The sequence below is a fragment of the Erithacus rubecula genome (assembly GCF_903797595.1).
Source record: "Erithacus rubecula genome assembly, contig: scaffold_814_arrow_ctg1, whole genome shotgun sequence".
Classification (NCBI taxonomy): domain Eukaryota; kingdom Metazoa; phylum Chordata; class Aves; order Passeriformes; family Muscicapidae; genus Erithacus; species Erithacus rubecula.
In genome coordinates this window covers 16316-32959 of record NW_027635523.1, presented here as the reverse complement: position 1 = coordinate 32959, position 16644 = coordinate 16316, and the positions used below count along the sequence as shown (strand labels likewise).

The following is a 16644-nucleotide window of genomic DNA, read 5'->3' as shown; positions in this document are numbered from 1 at the left end:
GGCAGGAAACATGAGAGGACAAAATCACAACAAATGTGAGGTGGGAAATGGGGGGATAGTGTGAAGGGAGAAAAGAGCAGGGAACTTGAGGGGGAAAAAGACAGGAAACATCAGGAGAAAAAGAGAGGAAACGTGAGGAGGAAAAGTGGGTGCAAAAGATAAGGAAAAAAGAAAACAGGAAAGATGAGGCCAAAAATAACAGGAAATGTGAGGGGACAGATGGGAGGGAAATCTGAGAGGAAAAATGGTGGGAAACTTGAGGGGAAAAGGGCAGAAAATGTGAATTAAAAAGGGGAAATGGCAAGACAAATTATATGAGCCCAGGGTCTCTTGCCCAGGGTCTCTTGTTCAGGGTCCTGCTGGGATGCAGCAGCTTGAACAGTTCCTGTGTTACTGCACCTTGACTAAATGGCTTTCTGGAATGAGACATGTGAGACTCTGCCATGGGAAACCTGGGGTTGAAGCAGTGAGGAAACCTGGTCTGACTGTGCAGCTGTGGGGTGTGGGGACTCAAACGGGACATGTGGGGTCACTGGAACCACTGCTGTGAAGGGGCTCCATTCCCAGCAGTTAAAATCTCCTGCCTTGGGAGTTTTCACAGAGTCTCGGGAGTTGTATGAAGCAGAGTGACAGAGTTCCCTGGCAGGTACAAGAGAGATCTTTACTGCAAAAACCAGGCCTTTTAAAGCACTTAGGCCATTATAAGTTACATTCCATTAAAGCATAACAAATGTAATTCAACCAACCACCATACACCACGATGTAAACACATAATGGTTATACAACTTGTTTTTTTTCCTCTAATTCAGCTTAGTCACTTTCCCATAGTCCTTTCCTACTTAGCCAAAGTAACAGGCCTGAACCATGATTTTACAAGAGTGTCAAGGCCCTTACTTTGTAAGGCTTTTCCTACAGGTAACACAGTGTCACAAAGGACCCTGCACCATACTGGCACTGATGTGATCATAATTTTGACCAGAAATGAGAAGAGATTAGCATGAGACTGAGTTGTGGAGAAGGGGGCCAGGGTGCTGATGACAGCAAGCATGGCTGGTCACAACAGACACCACTGCAGGGGATCAGCCAGAGTAGCTCCCCACCCCTCGATGGTGAAACACTCATCTTAGAAAATTAGGATTTTAGTTACCTTGCTGAAAAGAATTAAAAGTTAGAAGTTAGAAGGGAGCAGTTATCTGAAACTTAAAAAAATGATTGTCATTTTATGTTTGCTCAGCTGTGCTTGCAATGGGAAAAGATGAAACTAGTAAATAGATCCAAAGAAACACAAACAATTGCAATCTTATTCAAAGAAACTTATTCAAAGTCACAAGGGAAATTAGAGTTCTCTCAGAAGTCATTTGTATTGTCATTGATAGAAAAGGTCGAGAGTTTAGGGCAAGGAAGATTCGCCTTACTTCCTCTTTTTAAGACCTCTTCCCACAAAAACGACCCCAGACTTAATTCAAGAAGGCAACCACGCATGCTCAATATCCATTCAAACTAATTACCATGGAAGCGGGGAATGGGAGGTGCTGGTATTATGAATATGTAATCATTCCAAGCTTTGTCAATAAATAGACCCTGTGATCACCTGTGATTTTGTAGTGCATATTAGGGGGCTACCCCACGCTCCTGCCCAGCACTGAATAAACATACACTTTCTAACTTTAAACTGTTAGAGAGTCTTTTGTCCGTCACTGTTGAGTATCGGTATTAGACCAATATTCATATTCTGGTAAATCACTTTCTTCCTGCATCATGCATTCACTGGCAGCTCCAGTGACCTGACATGTCCCCAGTTTAGTCCCCACACCCCCCACTCACACGGTCAGACCATGTTTCCTCATCAGTTCCACCCCAGGTTTCCCGTGGCCGATGTCTGATTTCACAAAGCCTTTAATTTATGGTGTAATGACACAGAAACAGCTTGAGCTGGTGCATCTGAGCAAAGTGTCCCTTGGGCTCGTCATTTTTACCACCCTTTCTGATGTTTTGCACCTTTTCTTCTGCAACCCTTTTCTTCCCCCTCATTTCACACCACTTTTTCTCTTACGGTTCTCACCCTTCTGTCCCCTCATGTTTTTCACCTTTTCTCCCCTTCTATTGCACACTCATTTTCCCTCTCATTTCCATCCATCTTCCCTCTGTTTTTCTGCTGATTTTTCCCTTCAGGTTTTCTGCCCTTTTCCTCCCTCTTGTTTCCCCTGGCATTTCCTATCCTTTTCCCCCTCGCATTTCCTTTGCTTTTGCCCCCTCTTGTTTCCCACTTTTTAGCTAACATATCCCACCATTTAGTCCTCTCCTATTTACCAGCTTTTCTCCCTCACATTTCCAGCCCACAAGTCTTTCTTTTCCTCCCAAATCTTCTGCTCCTGAGTCTCTGTGTCTGTGCATCTCACTGGCATCGCAGACCTTGGTGTCCTTTGCTATCCATCGTGTCTGGCAGTTCAGGGCTCTTGCTGTGTCTCTCAGTGTCCATCCACCTCGCTGCCATCCCTGGGGTTCTGTCCTTTGTCAGCAAAGTTTGGCAGTTCAGAGCCTCTGGTCTCTCTGGGCTCCAACCCAGAGCTCAACCTGCCTCTCAACCTGCATCTCATCTGCCTCTGGAATTGCAGCTGCAAACCCAGAGGTGTTCCTCAACGACAGAGTTCTGGGAGTCGAGCTGTGTGGGGGGACACACAGTGTTCTGCATTTCTGCTGCTACCTCTCTGCCATAACATTTTGGAAAACTGTTTGGAGGTAAGAAGCTTCTTGTGTTGCAGTTTCAGAGACAGGCATGCAACTGAAAGCACTGAAGTTCATGCAACAACAGTCAACTTCTATTGAGTACTGTGCTCCTTACACAGTTTTGAAAGTCCACACGGTCAGTCCTGATTCACTGAATTAGTTGCCTTCTGGCTAACTGGCCAATAGCTGCCCAAACTGCCTGCATCTGCTGTCCAATGGCCCAGACTAGTCAAGTTATATAATTAAGGTAGTTATATAATTAGTTATATTTCAGTTATAAAATTATCATTGGGATTATTTAAAACTGCGAAGCCTCCGGACCAGCTGTTAGCCATTACATTCCTGCAGTTTCTCTTGCCTTCTCTCATCCTTCTTTGGTTTAACTGAGTTTCTTATTTCTTTCTCTAGGCAGTCCTTCCTGCATTTCATCTAATATTTTAAAAATCCACACTTTTCATTCGCTACAACCAACATGAAAAAATTGTGTCAATCAAAGCCTGACAGTCAATGAGGTGGAAAACAATGCGAAAACCTAAAGAAATAGTTATTGATGGTAAAATGTCATTCTCAATGGAGTTCATCAAAATTTCATTGCACTAATTGACAGTTTGGGGAACATGTAAAATTTCACAGCGGCTGAAGTCTGTTTTGCATCAGGCAGCTCCACAGGCAATCTCACTTTCCTCAGGGGCTGCCATTGCCCCTGTGCTCACTGGATCCCGAAAGAACAGGCTGCCCTACAGGAGAAGAAACGTGGCTCCTCCTGGGGACAGCCTCAGCAAGGGGGTCTGTCGGAAAGGGGCAACCCACCGCAGGACATTTCTTGGTGAACTCTAGATATAAAGAGTGGAAAACTGTCTGTGACTCAGGTTTTGGCCTTGAAGCTGCTGCTGTGCGTCTCAGTTTCAAGAAAAATTTCAGGAGAAAATGCCTTGCAATGGCTGTTTTCTCTAAGGAGAAAGGGCTTCAATAATTCCATTTTTTTCTTCTGCCAAAGAGAGAAATGGATACCAGGGAATTAAAGTGAAAAAAACTCCTGGTTATTTGAAAAAAAAAAAAACAACAAGAAAACCCCAGTTGACTAAATGCTAAGTATTGAAATTGTAGAACCTAACCTCCCCCCTAAATCCTGCATCAGCCTTCTCTTGGCCGTGGGCACTTTCCCCTTGGTGCAGTTCCCGTCACAGCCAGCAGGGGCGCTGGTGGCTCAGGGCCAGGCATGGCTGGTGCAATGATTCCCCCCGACTGCAGGGGGCACTGTGGCTCTGGTCCGGCCATCTTTGTCCACTTTAATGATGGTGGGCACAGCTGGTGGATGGAGAAGATATGGAAAAGGGATGGGAAAGGATGAGAAGGGATGGAGAAGGGATGGGAAAGGATGAGAAGGGATGGAGAAGGGATGGAGAAGGCACTTCCTTTACAAATTCACTGGAGCACCCAGTCCATGTGCCTCCTCTTGACAGTGAAAGGGGCTGTAGCAGGAAACCTCAGAAGCAGCAGGCTGGAACAATAGGGTGTGCTCCCCCACGACAGCAAGAAGGAGGCAGCAGAAACTCTGCAGCTGCAGCTGGACTTTGAGAACTCCCAGCAGGCAGAAACAAAACAGCTACAGTGCAGAAAAAATCCCTGCAGCAGCAGTAGAGGCATAGTGGGGGCTAGGCAGCAGCAGCCCAGCTCCCAAACACAGCTGGGAAAGGGCTCCTCAAGATTTCTCACTGGTGCTGTCAGGAACCTGGGTCCAGGCTATGAGGAGGGGAGCAGCCCCCAGAGAGAAACAGTGTGTTCCTGAGTCCTGGTGTGCATACACTGGCTCTGGGCTTTCTGACAGCAGAGCAGCAAAATAAGCCAAGCTGGCAAGCTGAGTCACAGTGCCAAAGCAGCAAAACCCAAAAAGAACCAAGCAAAACTCACAGGAACAGCAGGATCCCTGGTCAGAGATACTGGCTGCGGATGTCCAGTCGAACAACCCGAGCCGAAAAGGGAGAGGGCTGCCTCCCACCCCAACTCTGGCTCCCTCTGGAAACCCCAGCTTGGCTCCCATTCATCATGATAGCCCCACAGCCAGTGAGGATGGGGAGTGGGCAGGGACAGCCACCACCCCTGGGCACAAACCAAAACAAAGCAAAACAAAACCCCCAAAAATGGTGTGTGATAATAAGCCATCCCCATGGCACCACAGTTTGCAGGGAGCTGCAGTGTGGCACGGCCCTGGCTGTGCCCGGGAGTGCTCACTTTGGAGAAGGTGTTGGTCCTGGCTGGCACAGGGAGCTGCAGCGTGTGGGGAATTAATCCCTTCTGGCCTCCTGCCCCAGAGGTCCCCCAGGCACCAGCCCTGCCTCACACTCTTGATGCCATTGTCACTTAACTGTATTGGGTTGATGTGGCCAGAAATGCGTATTCTATCACCATCTGTCAAAACCGGGTGGGGTAGTGATTCCTTATCTCTATGGCACATACCATCTGCTAATGAGCCATCTTTAAGACAAGATGGGGCAATTATCTTTATCTTTTCCACAACCCATCCTCCCTCCAGGAAGATACCATCTGCTGCTGGGCCATTGAGTCCCAGTGCATGACTGATAAAATTACAGCATCTCACTGGGAGATGCTCCAGCCAGAGGGAGGAGCCAAACCTTTCCTACCTAGATAAAATCTGAGATTTTGGACAACAAGTTACTTTCTTTCCACTGGATTCCAGAGAAAAAACAGACCTTTCCACATAATCTCTGGACCTTCAGAGGAAAACTGTATCTTCTACAAGACCACTGCTTCAACTGAACCACATCTGCCACAACAGGAGGATGCAGCCACCATTTATGGGACTGCTACCAGCACCATGACACAGGGTGCCAGGTTGTATTCTGACTCTGTCAATGTTTTGGGGATTTTTCTTTGTAATACTGTATTTCTATTTTAATTTTCCTAGTAAAGAACTGTTGTTCCTAATTCCCATATCTATGCCTGAGAGCCCCTTAATTTCAAAATTATAGTAATTTGGAGGCAGAGTGTTTATAGTCTCCATTTCAAAGAGAAGCTTTTGCATATTTTGTCAGATACCTGTCCTTCAAACCAGGACACCTGCACACGTAAGGACTCGGGTGAGGGGGGAGGTGTTACACACTAAATGTGTGGCAGGGAAGGAGAGAGAAGTGGGGCTGGACTGGGCATAGGGACAGAATGGATGACAGGACTATGAGTATGGCTTTCTTGTGGCATCTCCTCCAGCCACTGAGAGTGCAGGAACTCTGACTAGTCATGGAACCAAGGGGTCATTATGACACTGCAGGGCCTCGTGGAACCAAGGAGATCAGTGTCTCCACTGATTTACTCCATTTGATCATAAATCTGACAGGAATAAGATTAATGTGTCTTTAAAAACTGGCTGTGTGAATCTCCTTGTGGATAAAGCCAGATACTTTTCCAGAGGAAATGACAAGGTAACACTAATTTTAGAAAGCTTTACTAATTGACATGGACTGCTGCTCAGCCAAGGTTGTGTTAAACTCCTGAACTTTGGGAAGAAAAACAAAGACTTACTAGGGTTATGAGTGTTAACTTCTCTGCCCAGGGCAGACAAAGGTAATTTTGATTACTGTGTATCATATATTGTAGAGTGGGTTACAAACCAAGGGGGGACATGTTTATAGGTGGATATGGAAGTCTGTACCTTCCAAATATCTCAGGAGAAGGGAGGAGGGTGTGATGTGGCTGTGAAATGAAATCCTACTTGCTTACAGTTATTGAGGGAGATCCCCTCCCCCCCCCAGACATATTCCTTTGTTCATTAATAAAGTCACTTTTACAGGACTCCTCTGTCTCCTTTGTGGACACTGACCACCTGGTCACTGGTCCCCATATGGCTCCCTGAGGGCCACTAACTCTGAGGATTTCCCAGTTTGGAAAGGATCCCTTTCCCAGCACTCTATGGGGACTGCCTGCCAGACACTTCCCACCCATGGCACAGACCCCTTGTCCAGACTCTCACACATCACTTTCTCCAGGAGGAGGCTGTGGGAAACTCTATCACAAGCTTTGAGACACCCAGGTGGACGATGTCCACTGCTCACCCCACCCAGCTGAGCTGGAGACTGTCCTAGAAGGTGATCAGGTTTGTCGAGTCCCATTTGCCCTTGGTGAATCAGTGCTGGCTCTTCCCACTCTCCTGCATCATCCTGATATTTCCCAAGAGGATAGAACCTTCCCAGGAACTCAAGTAATGCTGATGGGCCTGCAATATCTCCTTTGGGATGTGTGATGGGTCCTTCCAAGGCCAAACACAAGGAAGAGAAGTAGCCAGAGGAGCTGTTGACACCCCATCCCTGGGAGTGTTCAAGGCCAGGCTGGATGGGTCTTGGAGCAACCTGGACTAGTGGAAAGTGTCCCTGCTCATGGCAGGTGATGGAATGAGATTATCTTTAATCTTCCCAACCCAAACCATTCTATCATTCTATTCTGAGAACTGCCTTCTCCTCCTCCTGACACTCCCCTGCATCTCATCATCTTCAAGAGGATCATGGAGAGAAGACCAAAACCAAAGTTCAGCAAGAAGGAGGATGTGCATTGGAGGACAGGCTGTCTGCACATCTGGAGAGCAGAACAACGAGGGGACTTGGTGTATGGCTTCAGAGAAGACAGGAAACAAGGGATGGAGTGGCACAGAGGTGATATGGACACGTGGACATGCTCTGTTGAAAACAGTGAAGCTAATAAGGCAGAGGAGTGATCCAGATAGTAACCAGAAACTGAACTTGGCTCCATGAATTCAAAAATTCTAATTACTTTCCAAACCCATATCTACGCTAACAATTAAACTCAATTCAACTCCACCTAAATATTGAAGGAAATTATCTGTAACATTACCTTTACTCGTCCTGAATAGAAAACAATATAAATAATGCTTCAGTGGGGAGGGAGATGAGAGAAGAAACTATCATAACTTCTGGGGTTGCTCTATGGGATGTGTTAGTTTTTGTCCAATTAATCAAACCACAAAGTTAAATTTAGCAGTGATTTATTAATAATAGCAATTGTGTATAAATGAATACAATCAAAACATATTAGTTACATAAATTTGAATAATTACAAAATTTAGCAGCAATTCAAGTATAATAGGGTTCAGTTGAATAAAGCATAAGCAAAACCGACTGGGGGTACAGGCAGAGCCATTCCTCTCACACCGTACCAAATCAGCCAAGCTAAACTCTCACTTACATACTGTTTACTAATACATATTAACACAGAATTTTCTAGAAAGCTCCTCCTCATTTCCATTCCTAACTCTGTTGTGTTGTGCATGTGTCACCAGTGGCTGGGGTCTCTCCTCCTTTCGGGGGTGTTGTTTCCGATGAAGGCTCTGGGTCTTCCTCAGTGTTCACTGTGTGACCTCGCAGGTGGCACAGGAGCACTGAGCTTAGAGTTATATAATAAATAGATGTCCCCGAAACAGGCCTTAGTCCAGTGTCCAGTGGTTTGGAATCATGCCAATTTGGCTCAATTCAAGGTCGAAAACCTATTTCTAGGCACTTTTTCTTACACCTGTACCCTTCCCATCCTGCCTCCGACCTAACATCTGGAGGATGTTTTTTTTCTGCTTTGTTTAACCGTTTCCTTTATATTTTTCTTGCTTTATAGCAATTAAATAAAATTTTTGATTAATTATAATGGAACAATTTTGGCAATATTGTTACAATTTAATTAGCACGAATCACATATGTAACACATGGAACCACCCACTGGGATACCTCAGGGTCTCCTGGCTGCCAGCAATCCTTGTGACACTGCAGCAACCAAGGGGACATTGTGACACTGTGCACTTCATGGAACTGAGGGGATGCTGTGAGACTCTGGTGCCTAAAGATGCTCAGGGGCCATTGTGACACTGTGCCCTGTGGGAACAGGGGGACACAGTGACCCTGTGGGGTCTCATGGAATCCAGAGGCCTCTGGGACACAGCGAGGCCACTTGGAACCAAGGATCCATTGGGACACCTCAGGGCCTTGGGCTGCCCAGGGATCCTCGGGACATTGTGGGGCCTCAGGAAGCCAAAGGGAATCTGGGACACTCTAGGCCCTCAGGAAACCAAGTGGTGTCAAAAACACTGTGCCAGCTCCTGGTTCTCAGTCTCTTCTGAGCCTTGTGCCCATCTACAAAGAGGCAAAACTGGGCAGCCTGACCCTGTTGATGCAGAGTGTTCCCGTCTCCTTGGGAGGACATTCCTGCCACCTGTGGTGCTGTGTGTTCTCTCTGCTCCCTGGGGGAATTGCATCCTACAGAGACACCGACCCCTCTGGTAGCTGACACCACAGTGCCTCCTCTGGGGTGGCAGCAGAGACATCTTTTGCTCCATCATGTTGCTCCAAGCAGGCCTGGAATGTTTCCAGGGATGGGGCATTAACCACCTCTCTGGGAAACCTGTGCCAGTGTTTCACCACCCTCAGCAGGAGAAATATCTTCCTTTTGTCCAGTCTGAACTAATCCTGTTCTAATTGAAAACCATTTCCCCTTCTCCAGTTCCAACAGGCCCTACTAAAACACTTCTGCTCACATTTCCTGTGAGGTGCCTTGAAGTCCTGCAAGGCCACATTGGGGTGTCCCCATGGCCTTTTCTGCTCCAGGCTGAACAGCCCCAACTCTCCCAGCCTGTCTCTGTCCCAGAGGTGCTCCAACACTTGGAGCATCTCAGCCTCCTCTGGAGCTGCTCCATGAAGTCTCCATCTTTCCACAGCTGAGGACTGTGTTGTACATTTCTCACACAGAAGTGCCAGTCAGTCAGGATGGGAAATCCCTCACTGCTGAAATGCTGGTAGCAGCTGCAGGGACAGATCTGCACAGCTCAGACACAGCCCCAGGGAGGCAGGGACATTCCCGTGGTGTCCCTGAAGCTGCAAGGCCAATCTGGCCACAATGGGAGCTTCTGTGCCCGTCCAGCTTGTTCTTCCTGGGCTGTTGGCACATGGCCAGTGGCTGTCCAGTGCCATCCCCCTGAGTGGCACTGATCTCCAGGGAAACCTGGACCTGTCCTCAGCCAAAGTTCTGCCATCAGGACCCTGTGGACACTTCCTCAATTCCATTCCAAGAGCAGACCAGCACACCAATGGCATCAGAGCACTTTCCATCTGCTCAAGAATCCCCCATGGGGACACTCTGCTCCCTCATCCCTGGGGCACTGCACAGGAAAATCTTCCTGGGCCCTGCAGCTCCTTGGACAAGTTCCAGGAATGCAGTCACCTGAAATGTTTGCCTAACTGCCCACAACACATCTTTGATGGATCTGCAGTGTCCCTGTGGATAGAGAGAAGCAAAAGCCTTCATTAATGTTGTGGAATGTCAAACATAAATTGAAGCCATGGACAGCTCTGAGGAACCACTTCTCAGGGGATTTTAATTTCTTGGACACCCCTAATGCTGAATGTCCTCCTGGTCCCAGGCCCTGGGTAAACAGGGCTCATCAGAGATGCAGGCAGAACACCAACATCCCTCCCCCTGACTGGCACCTCTGTTTGTCCAGCTTGATCCCAGTGGCTGCCTGGGGACAAACACCAGCTCCCCCACAGCCCTGGGCATGGGCACATCCTGCTCTGGGCCATTGCTGGCCTGGGCCCAGGGCCAGGGCATGGCAGAGACACTGAGTGGGGACAAGGGCCCTGGGGAGCTGTGGGCAAGTCCCAGAGAGGGACAGGGCTGGAATGGGAGCCTTGTTTGGGATGGGGTCCCTGGCACCCCCATGTGTGGCAGCTGGGCAGAGCAGGACCCAGGGGCTCTGGGATGGCTCAGTGGCTGCAGGTGTGACAGGGTGAGGGGCTGGGAAGGAGATATTCCTGTCTGGAATCTGCTCTGGGGATGGAGACTGGACTAGTTTGGTGCCTGCAGGGTTGATAAATGGGGTGCTGTGGATGTGGGAAGTGCCACACCTGAGTAATTCCCCAAGCCTCAGCCTCACCTTCAGGTGATCACAATCCCCCAGCAGTCTGGGGGCTGCTGGAAGATGGATTGTGTTGGAGCAGGGATTCACCTGTCTCCAGCTCCCTGCCCAAGCCCTTGGCCCCTGCAGGTTCCTGGGCCCTTGCAGGGGCAGCTGCCCCATGCAGGAAGCTGCAGGGATGATGGGTGAGGGGGCTGGATGCCTGTTACAGGTGGGACAGACTCTGTTCAGGGCTGGGCTTGGGGCCAGGGCTGGGGGCTGTGCCAAGCCAGGCTTTGGCCTGGGGGCTCCCAGGGAGGGCACAGGGAGGATTCCTGGAAGGGATAAATGTTCTCCTCACCCGGCACAGCCTCAGCCAGCACTGCCAGTGCTAGAGGATGATGAAGGTAGCTGTGTTCAGCATGGCCCTGCTCTTCTCCATCCTGCTGTGCCCCCTGGCACAGGCCAAGGAGGGGCCCCAATGTCATGGTGTCCCCACATCCCATCCTTTGTAGCTTCCCATCCTTGGTGTCTTCTGAAATCTCCCTGGGATCTCCTCTTTGTCCTACCCAGAGTCCATGAATGCCCTCCCACTGATCATTCCCAACTCCTTTCCTTTTTTTCCCTCAGTCCCTTGCTTTTCTCCCTGGCCACTGCAGTGCTGTCTCCTGGCCTCATTCCTGGATTCACCTGGCACTCACAGACCCTGTCCCAGTCTTGTCTTCTCCTCCTCTGTCCCACTTCTTCTGCCCACTCCAACCCCCTCTGTTTCACTCCCATGTCCCTACACTGCAATTCCTTTCTCCCCTGCATCCCACACAGGGCCCCTTCCACATCCCCAGCCCAGTCCCTTGGCCTCCCCCGTTCACTCCAGTTCAGTGTTTTGTGTCCCTCCTGCCTCACCACAACCCTTTGGAGGTCCTGAATTCCCATCCCTTTTCCTGTCCCCCCCCCACCCCTTTGGTCCCTGCACCTTTGTTGCCCCACAGACCCACATGATCCAATCCAGAACCATGGTTTGTTCTCCTTTCCCAGGCACTCCTGCGAAAAACTGAAAATTATCTGTGGCAGGTGAGGTTGTTTGGGATTGGAGGGCATTCCCTCAGGGATTTGGGGTGGCAGTTCAGTCCCCCCATCCCTTGCTGGCACCAGGCACATCCCAGTGACAACTGAGGTCTCCTGATCTCTCTGCAGATGGATTTAGAAAATTTTGAGATCCTGAAGACACCTCTGGTGGGTACCATGAGTTCTGCCAGTTTAAGCCCTTCCCCTTGCATGGCCACCACACCCTAGACTATCCCAATCTCTCCCAGCACAGCCCAGTGCACTTTTACTGGCATCCCATACAACATCCCTGCCCCATGGATCTTTCCCAGGGACCCCATGCCCAGGGTCCCCCATTGCATTCCCATCCCTGTCACCCCAGGAACACCCCTGGCTGACCCTGGGTGCAGCCCCTGCCCCAGCTGTGCCTCTGGGCCAGGACCCCAGTGCAGGCCAGGAGCACAGCAGCTCCTGCACCCCATTGCTCCCACAGGCCCCTTCTCCAAGGACCCCCCTGCTTTCCCCTTTCCTCCCAGTCCAGCCCAGTGCCCCAGTGTGTCTTTAGTAAGTAGTTTTTGTCCCCAGCCCCCTGTGGCTGCAAAGCTGGTGGGTACTTTGTGGCAGAAGTGCCTGGCTCTTGCTCTCCATGGGTAGGTCAGCAGTACCAGCAGAGAGAGGCTTGGGACAAGGCCCCTCTCCTGTCATGGTGGCTCCTGGTGGGTCACGTTCTGGGCTCTGTGTTTTAGGATTGCAAGAGTTGGTGACATCCATGTGCAGCCTGCTGCAGAGGCATCAGGGGTTGATCATCCTTGAATGACTCCCCTGTTTTCCCTTGTGCCCTGAGAAATTTCTCTTGAATGATCAATAAACCCCTTCAGCAAACCTATAGCTCTGTGTGTGTGTCCATGTGTCTGGATTTCTACAGCCCTGGCATTCTGATGGCCAGGGCATTGCAGAGACCCTTTGTGGGGACAAGGGCCCTTGGGGAGCTGTGGCAGGTCCCAGCCTGGGACAGGGGTGGCCTTGGAGCCTTGTTGGGGACGGGGTCCCTGGGACTCATTGTGTGGGGCAGCTGTGCAGAGAGGGACCAGGAGCTCTGAGAGGGCAGAGTGGCAGCAGCTGTGACAGGGTGAGAGGCAGGGCAGGGTGTATTCCCCTCTGGGCTCTGCTCTGGAGCTGCAGACAGGACCAGTTTGGTGCCTGCTGGGTTGGGAAATGGGGTGCTGTGGATGTGGGAAGTGCTACACCTGAGCAATTCCCAAAGCCTCAGCCTTGTCTGCAGGTGATCACCATCCCCATGGCCTGGAGATCCCAGCTGTGTGGCTGATCCTATTGCCCATGATCCCACTGCTCTCCCCGTGCCATATTTGGGGCTGGGTCAGCTCTGGAGTGTCCTGCAGGGAAAGCTCCAGGACAGGAGGAGCCCTGGGAGATGCACGGATCTGGCTCTGGGGCACTGCTGGAGGATGGATTGTGTTGGAGCAGGGCTACAATTGCCTTTGGCTCCCTGCCCAAGCCCTTGGCCCCAGAGGTCCTCGGGCCCTTGCAGGGGCAGCTGCCCCATGCAGGAGGCTGGAGAGATGCCAGGGAAGGGGCTGGATCTGTGCAGCAGCTGGGATGGACTCTGTCCAGGGCTGGGCTTGTGGCCAGGGCTGGGGGCTGTGCCAGGCTGGGCTTTGGCCTGGGGGCTGTTGGGGAGGGGGCAGGGAGGAGTCCTGGCAGGGCTAAAGGTGCTCCTGCCTTGCTGCAGCCTCAGGGAGCTCTGCCCAGTGTGAGAGGATGATGAAGGTGGCTGTGCTCAGTGTGACCCTGCTCTTCTCCATCCTGTTGTGCCCCCAGTCCAGGCCAAGGTGATGCCTGATACCATGATCTGGCCCTGTAGCCTCCCATCCCATCCTTTTGGCCTCCTCAGACATCTTCTCCCCAGGTTTTTCTCTTTGTTGTATTGTTCAAATGCCTTCCCACTGATCATTCCCAATTCCTTTTTCTCCCCTTTTACCCTCAGTCCTTTGCCTTTCTCCCTGGCCACTCAGGGCTCTCCTGATGCCCTTCCTGGACTCATTGTCTACTCCCAAACCATCTTCCACTCCTGTTGGTTTTCTCCTCATCTGTCCTTTTTTTTCCTTCTCCATCTAGCCACTCCCTTGCAATCCCATGTCCCAGAAATTGGATTTCTCCCCTGCATCCAATAGGGCCCCTTCCCCACCCTCAGCCCAGTCCCTTGGGCTCTTCAGGTCATCCCACTTCAGTGTCTTTGATCCTCCTTGGAGGCCCTGAATTCCCAACCCATTGTCTCCACCTCCACCGTGATCCCCGCACCCTTTTTCCCCCACAGCCCCACAAAGCCCAGTCGAGAGATAACCTTTGTTCCCCCTTCCAGGCACTTGTGCAAGGGACTAAAAATGATCTCTGGGACGTGAGTGGGCTGCTGGCATGGGAGGGCATCCTCTCTAGGAATTGGGGGCAGTTTCGTCCTATTGTCCCTTGATGGCTTCAGGGACATTCCAGGGACCTGCAAGGTCTCCTTGTCCTTCTGGAGACTGATTTAGAGAATGCTGACATCCTGGAAACACTGCTTGTGGGTATCATGAATTCTGCCAGCCTCAGACCCTATTCCCACATGGTCCCCATAATCCTGGCAATCCCAGTCTGTCCCAGCACAGCCCAGTGCGCCCCTACTGACAACCCAGACAACACCCCTGCCCCATGGAATTTTCCCAGGGAATCCTTTTATCCAGGGCCCCTTTTGCCTTCCATTCATGTCACTCCAGAACCCTCCTGGCTGACTCAGGGTGCAGCCCCTGCCCCAGCTGTGCCTCTGGGCCAGGACCCCAGTGCAGGGGCAGGAGCACAGCAGCTCCTGCGCCCCATTGCTCCCACAGTTCTTCTCTAGGACCCTCTTCCTTTCCCCTGCCTCCCAGTCCAGCCCAGCCCCCTCAGGGTGTCTCTGAGTCCTTCTTGTCCTCAGCCCCCTGTGGCTGAAAAGCTGGTGGGTGTTGTGTGACAGAAATGCCTGACTGTCTCTGTGGCTCACTAGGTGAGCAGTGCCTGCAGATAGAGGAGTGGGGATAAGGATTTCCTCATGTCCAGTGGACACAGAAGGGTTCAGTACATCCATCTCAGGGTACACAAAGAGCTGTAATTGCATTTAAATGTCTACTTGACAGAGTTGTTTAGGGAATGGTCGTCGGGGCTTGTCTGTCCTGCTTGGCACAGCCCAGGCAGGGCTTGCACAGCCACATTCCACACTCCATTTCCACCTGGAGCCGCTGGTGTCTCTGAGTTCTGCTTCCCCAGCCCCAGGGATGCTCTCCTTGTCTGCCCATTCCCCCAGGGACTCTGAGCAGGGATGGCCTCAGTGGGGGCTGCTGACATCCTCAGCACCTTGGAGGTTGCTGCTGAATTTCACTGCTCCAGGGGCTTGTTCAGCCTTCAGCTCTGCAGTTCAGGAATTCAATGCCCCAGGGCTTATTTACAAGCACTACACCTTAACAAGCCAAGACTCTGGGAATAATTTGATTTAAGTTTTCATATCTGTTGTGGTTAATTAGACTGATTTCAGAAATTTCTTCAAAATGAATGTATTGTACTTACAAAGACTGAGAAAATTTCTTTTAGATCCTGTTTAGGTTTTTTTCCTTTTAAATATATTGATATGTTCAATCTGTGCAATTGACACTGAATACAAGAACCTACTAATGCATTCTGAACAGCTATGAAAATCAAGACCCTTTATGTCTAACAGTCAGTCAGACCCTGTCCCTACCCCCACCCCACCCTTTCCCCATCCAACCCCTGGCACTCAGAGCAGCCTTGTGCAAATCTGACCTCCCTCCAGCCCAGGCTGTGCCTGCAGCTTTCAGCTCCTTGGCACCAACTCCCACCTGCTTTCCTTGCAGAAGGAGCTGCCCAAGACACAGAGGGATGTTCATTTCTTGTCAGCAAACACACCAAGGGAAGGCACAGCTCCATAAAAAAGCGAAGACCAGCCCAAGGGGTTCTGGGGAATGGAGCCACATCCAGGGGTGTCCCCAGGGCTCAGGATTGGGGCCAGGGCAGTTCAGTCTCTTTCTTGCTGATCTGGACGAGGCCATCGAGGGCACCCTCAGTCAGATGCCAGGTGAGCCCAGGCTGGCTGGGAGTGTGGCTGTGCTGCAGGGCAGGAAGCTCTGCAGAGGGATCTGCACAGGCTGGAGCCGTGGGCCCAGGACAATGGGATGAGGTTCCCCAAGGCCAAGGGCTGGCTCCTGCCCTGGGCTCACAACCACCCCAAATCGCTGGACGTGCCCTGCCCCTGATCCCCACAGCCTGTTCTGTTTCCTTCATCCCTGCAGTGCCAGGCACTTTCTGGGACAAGGGAGCTCTGCTGTGGCGATGGAGGGAGGTGCAAGGGCCACCCCTGCACTGGGAACCACAACTCATCAGGTTTGTGTCCTCTGGGCTCAGGAACTTGTGAGACTCATAGGAACAGGAATGCTTCTCTTGTCTGCCAACAAACAAAATTTGAACATGTTCCAATTTAATAACCATCACAGCTCTTCCCTCAGCTCTGTGCCATGTCCCAGCAGGATCTGATGAGTCTGCCACCCACAAGGGATTTCTGTACAAAACCAATTTAGACAAAGATGATTCTGTGAAATTTATAAATGCAGTTCGTGTGTTGTATCAGGATGCTGTGCTTGGAGTGGGGGTTAAACACCTCAAACAAAGCCCTATTTTTAATGCTCTTAGTGGTACATGGAGGAGTCAGCCTAATTTGAATGTTGAGGAAATGCTGAAAGCAGCCTTACTCATTTTAACTCCTCCTGTCCTGTCTGATCTCCTTTCTTGCCCATTTCTACCCTTTGTGTTTTGTCTCGCGCAGGCCCCTGGTGCAGAGCCTAGCTCTGTGCTCTCCATCAGCTCCTGGCTGGCACTGCCAGGCTGGCATGAGGAGCCCCTCAGCCTTCCCTGCTCCGGGCTGGACAAGCCCA

The 16644-nt window shown here is 50.8% G+C and overlaps 1 long non-coding RNA gene across 1 annotated transcript; it reads left to right on the top strand.

The window, feature by feature from the left end:
- Positions 1-12256: 12256 nt before the first annotated feature.
- Positions 12257-12557, top strand: LOC306816699. Its single transcript, XR_013777756.1, has 2 exons — positions 12257-12321; positions 12418-12557. It is a non-coding gene; the product is annotated as an uncharacterized lncRNA (long non-coding RNA).
- The last annotated feature ends 4087 nt before the right edge of the window (positions 12558-16644 follow it).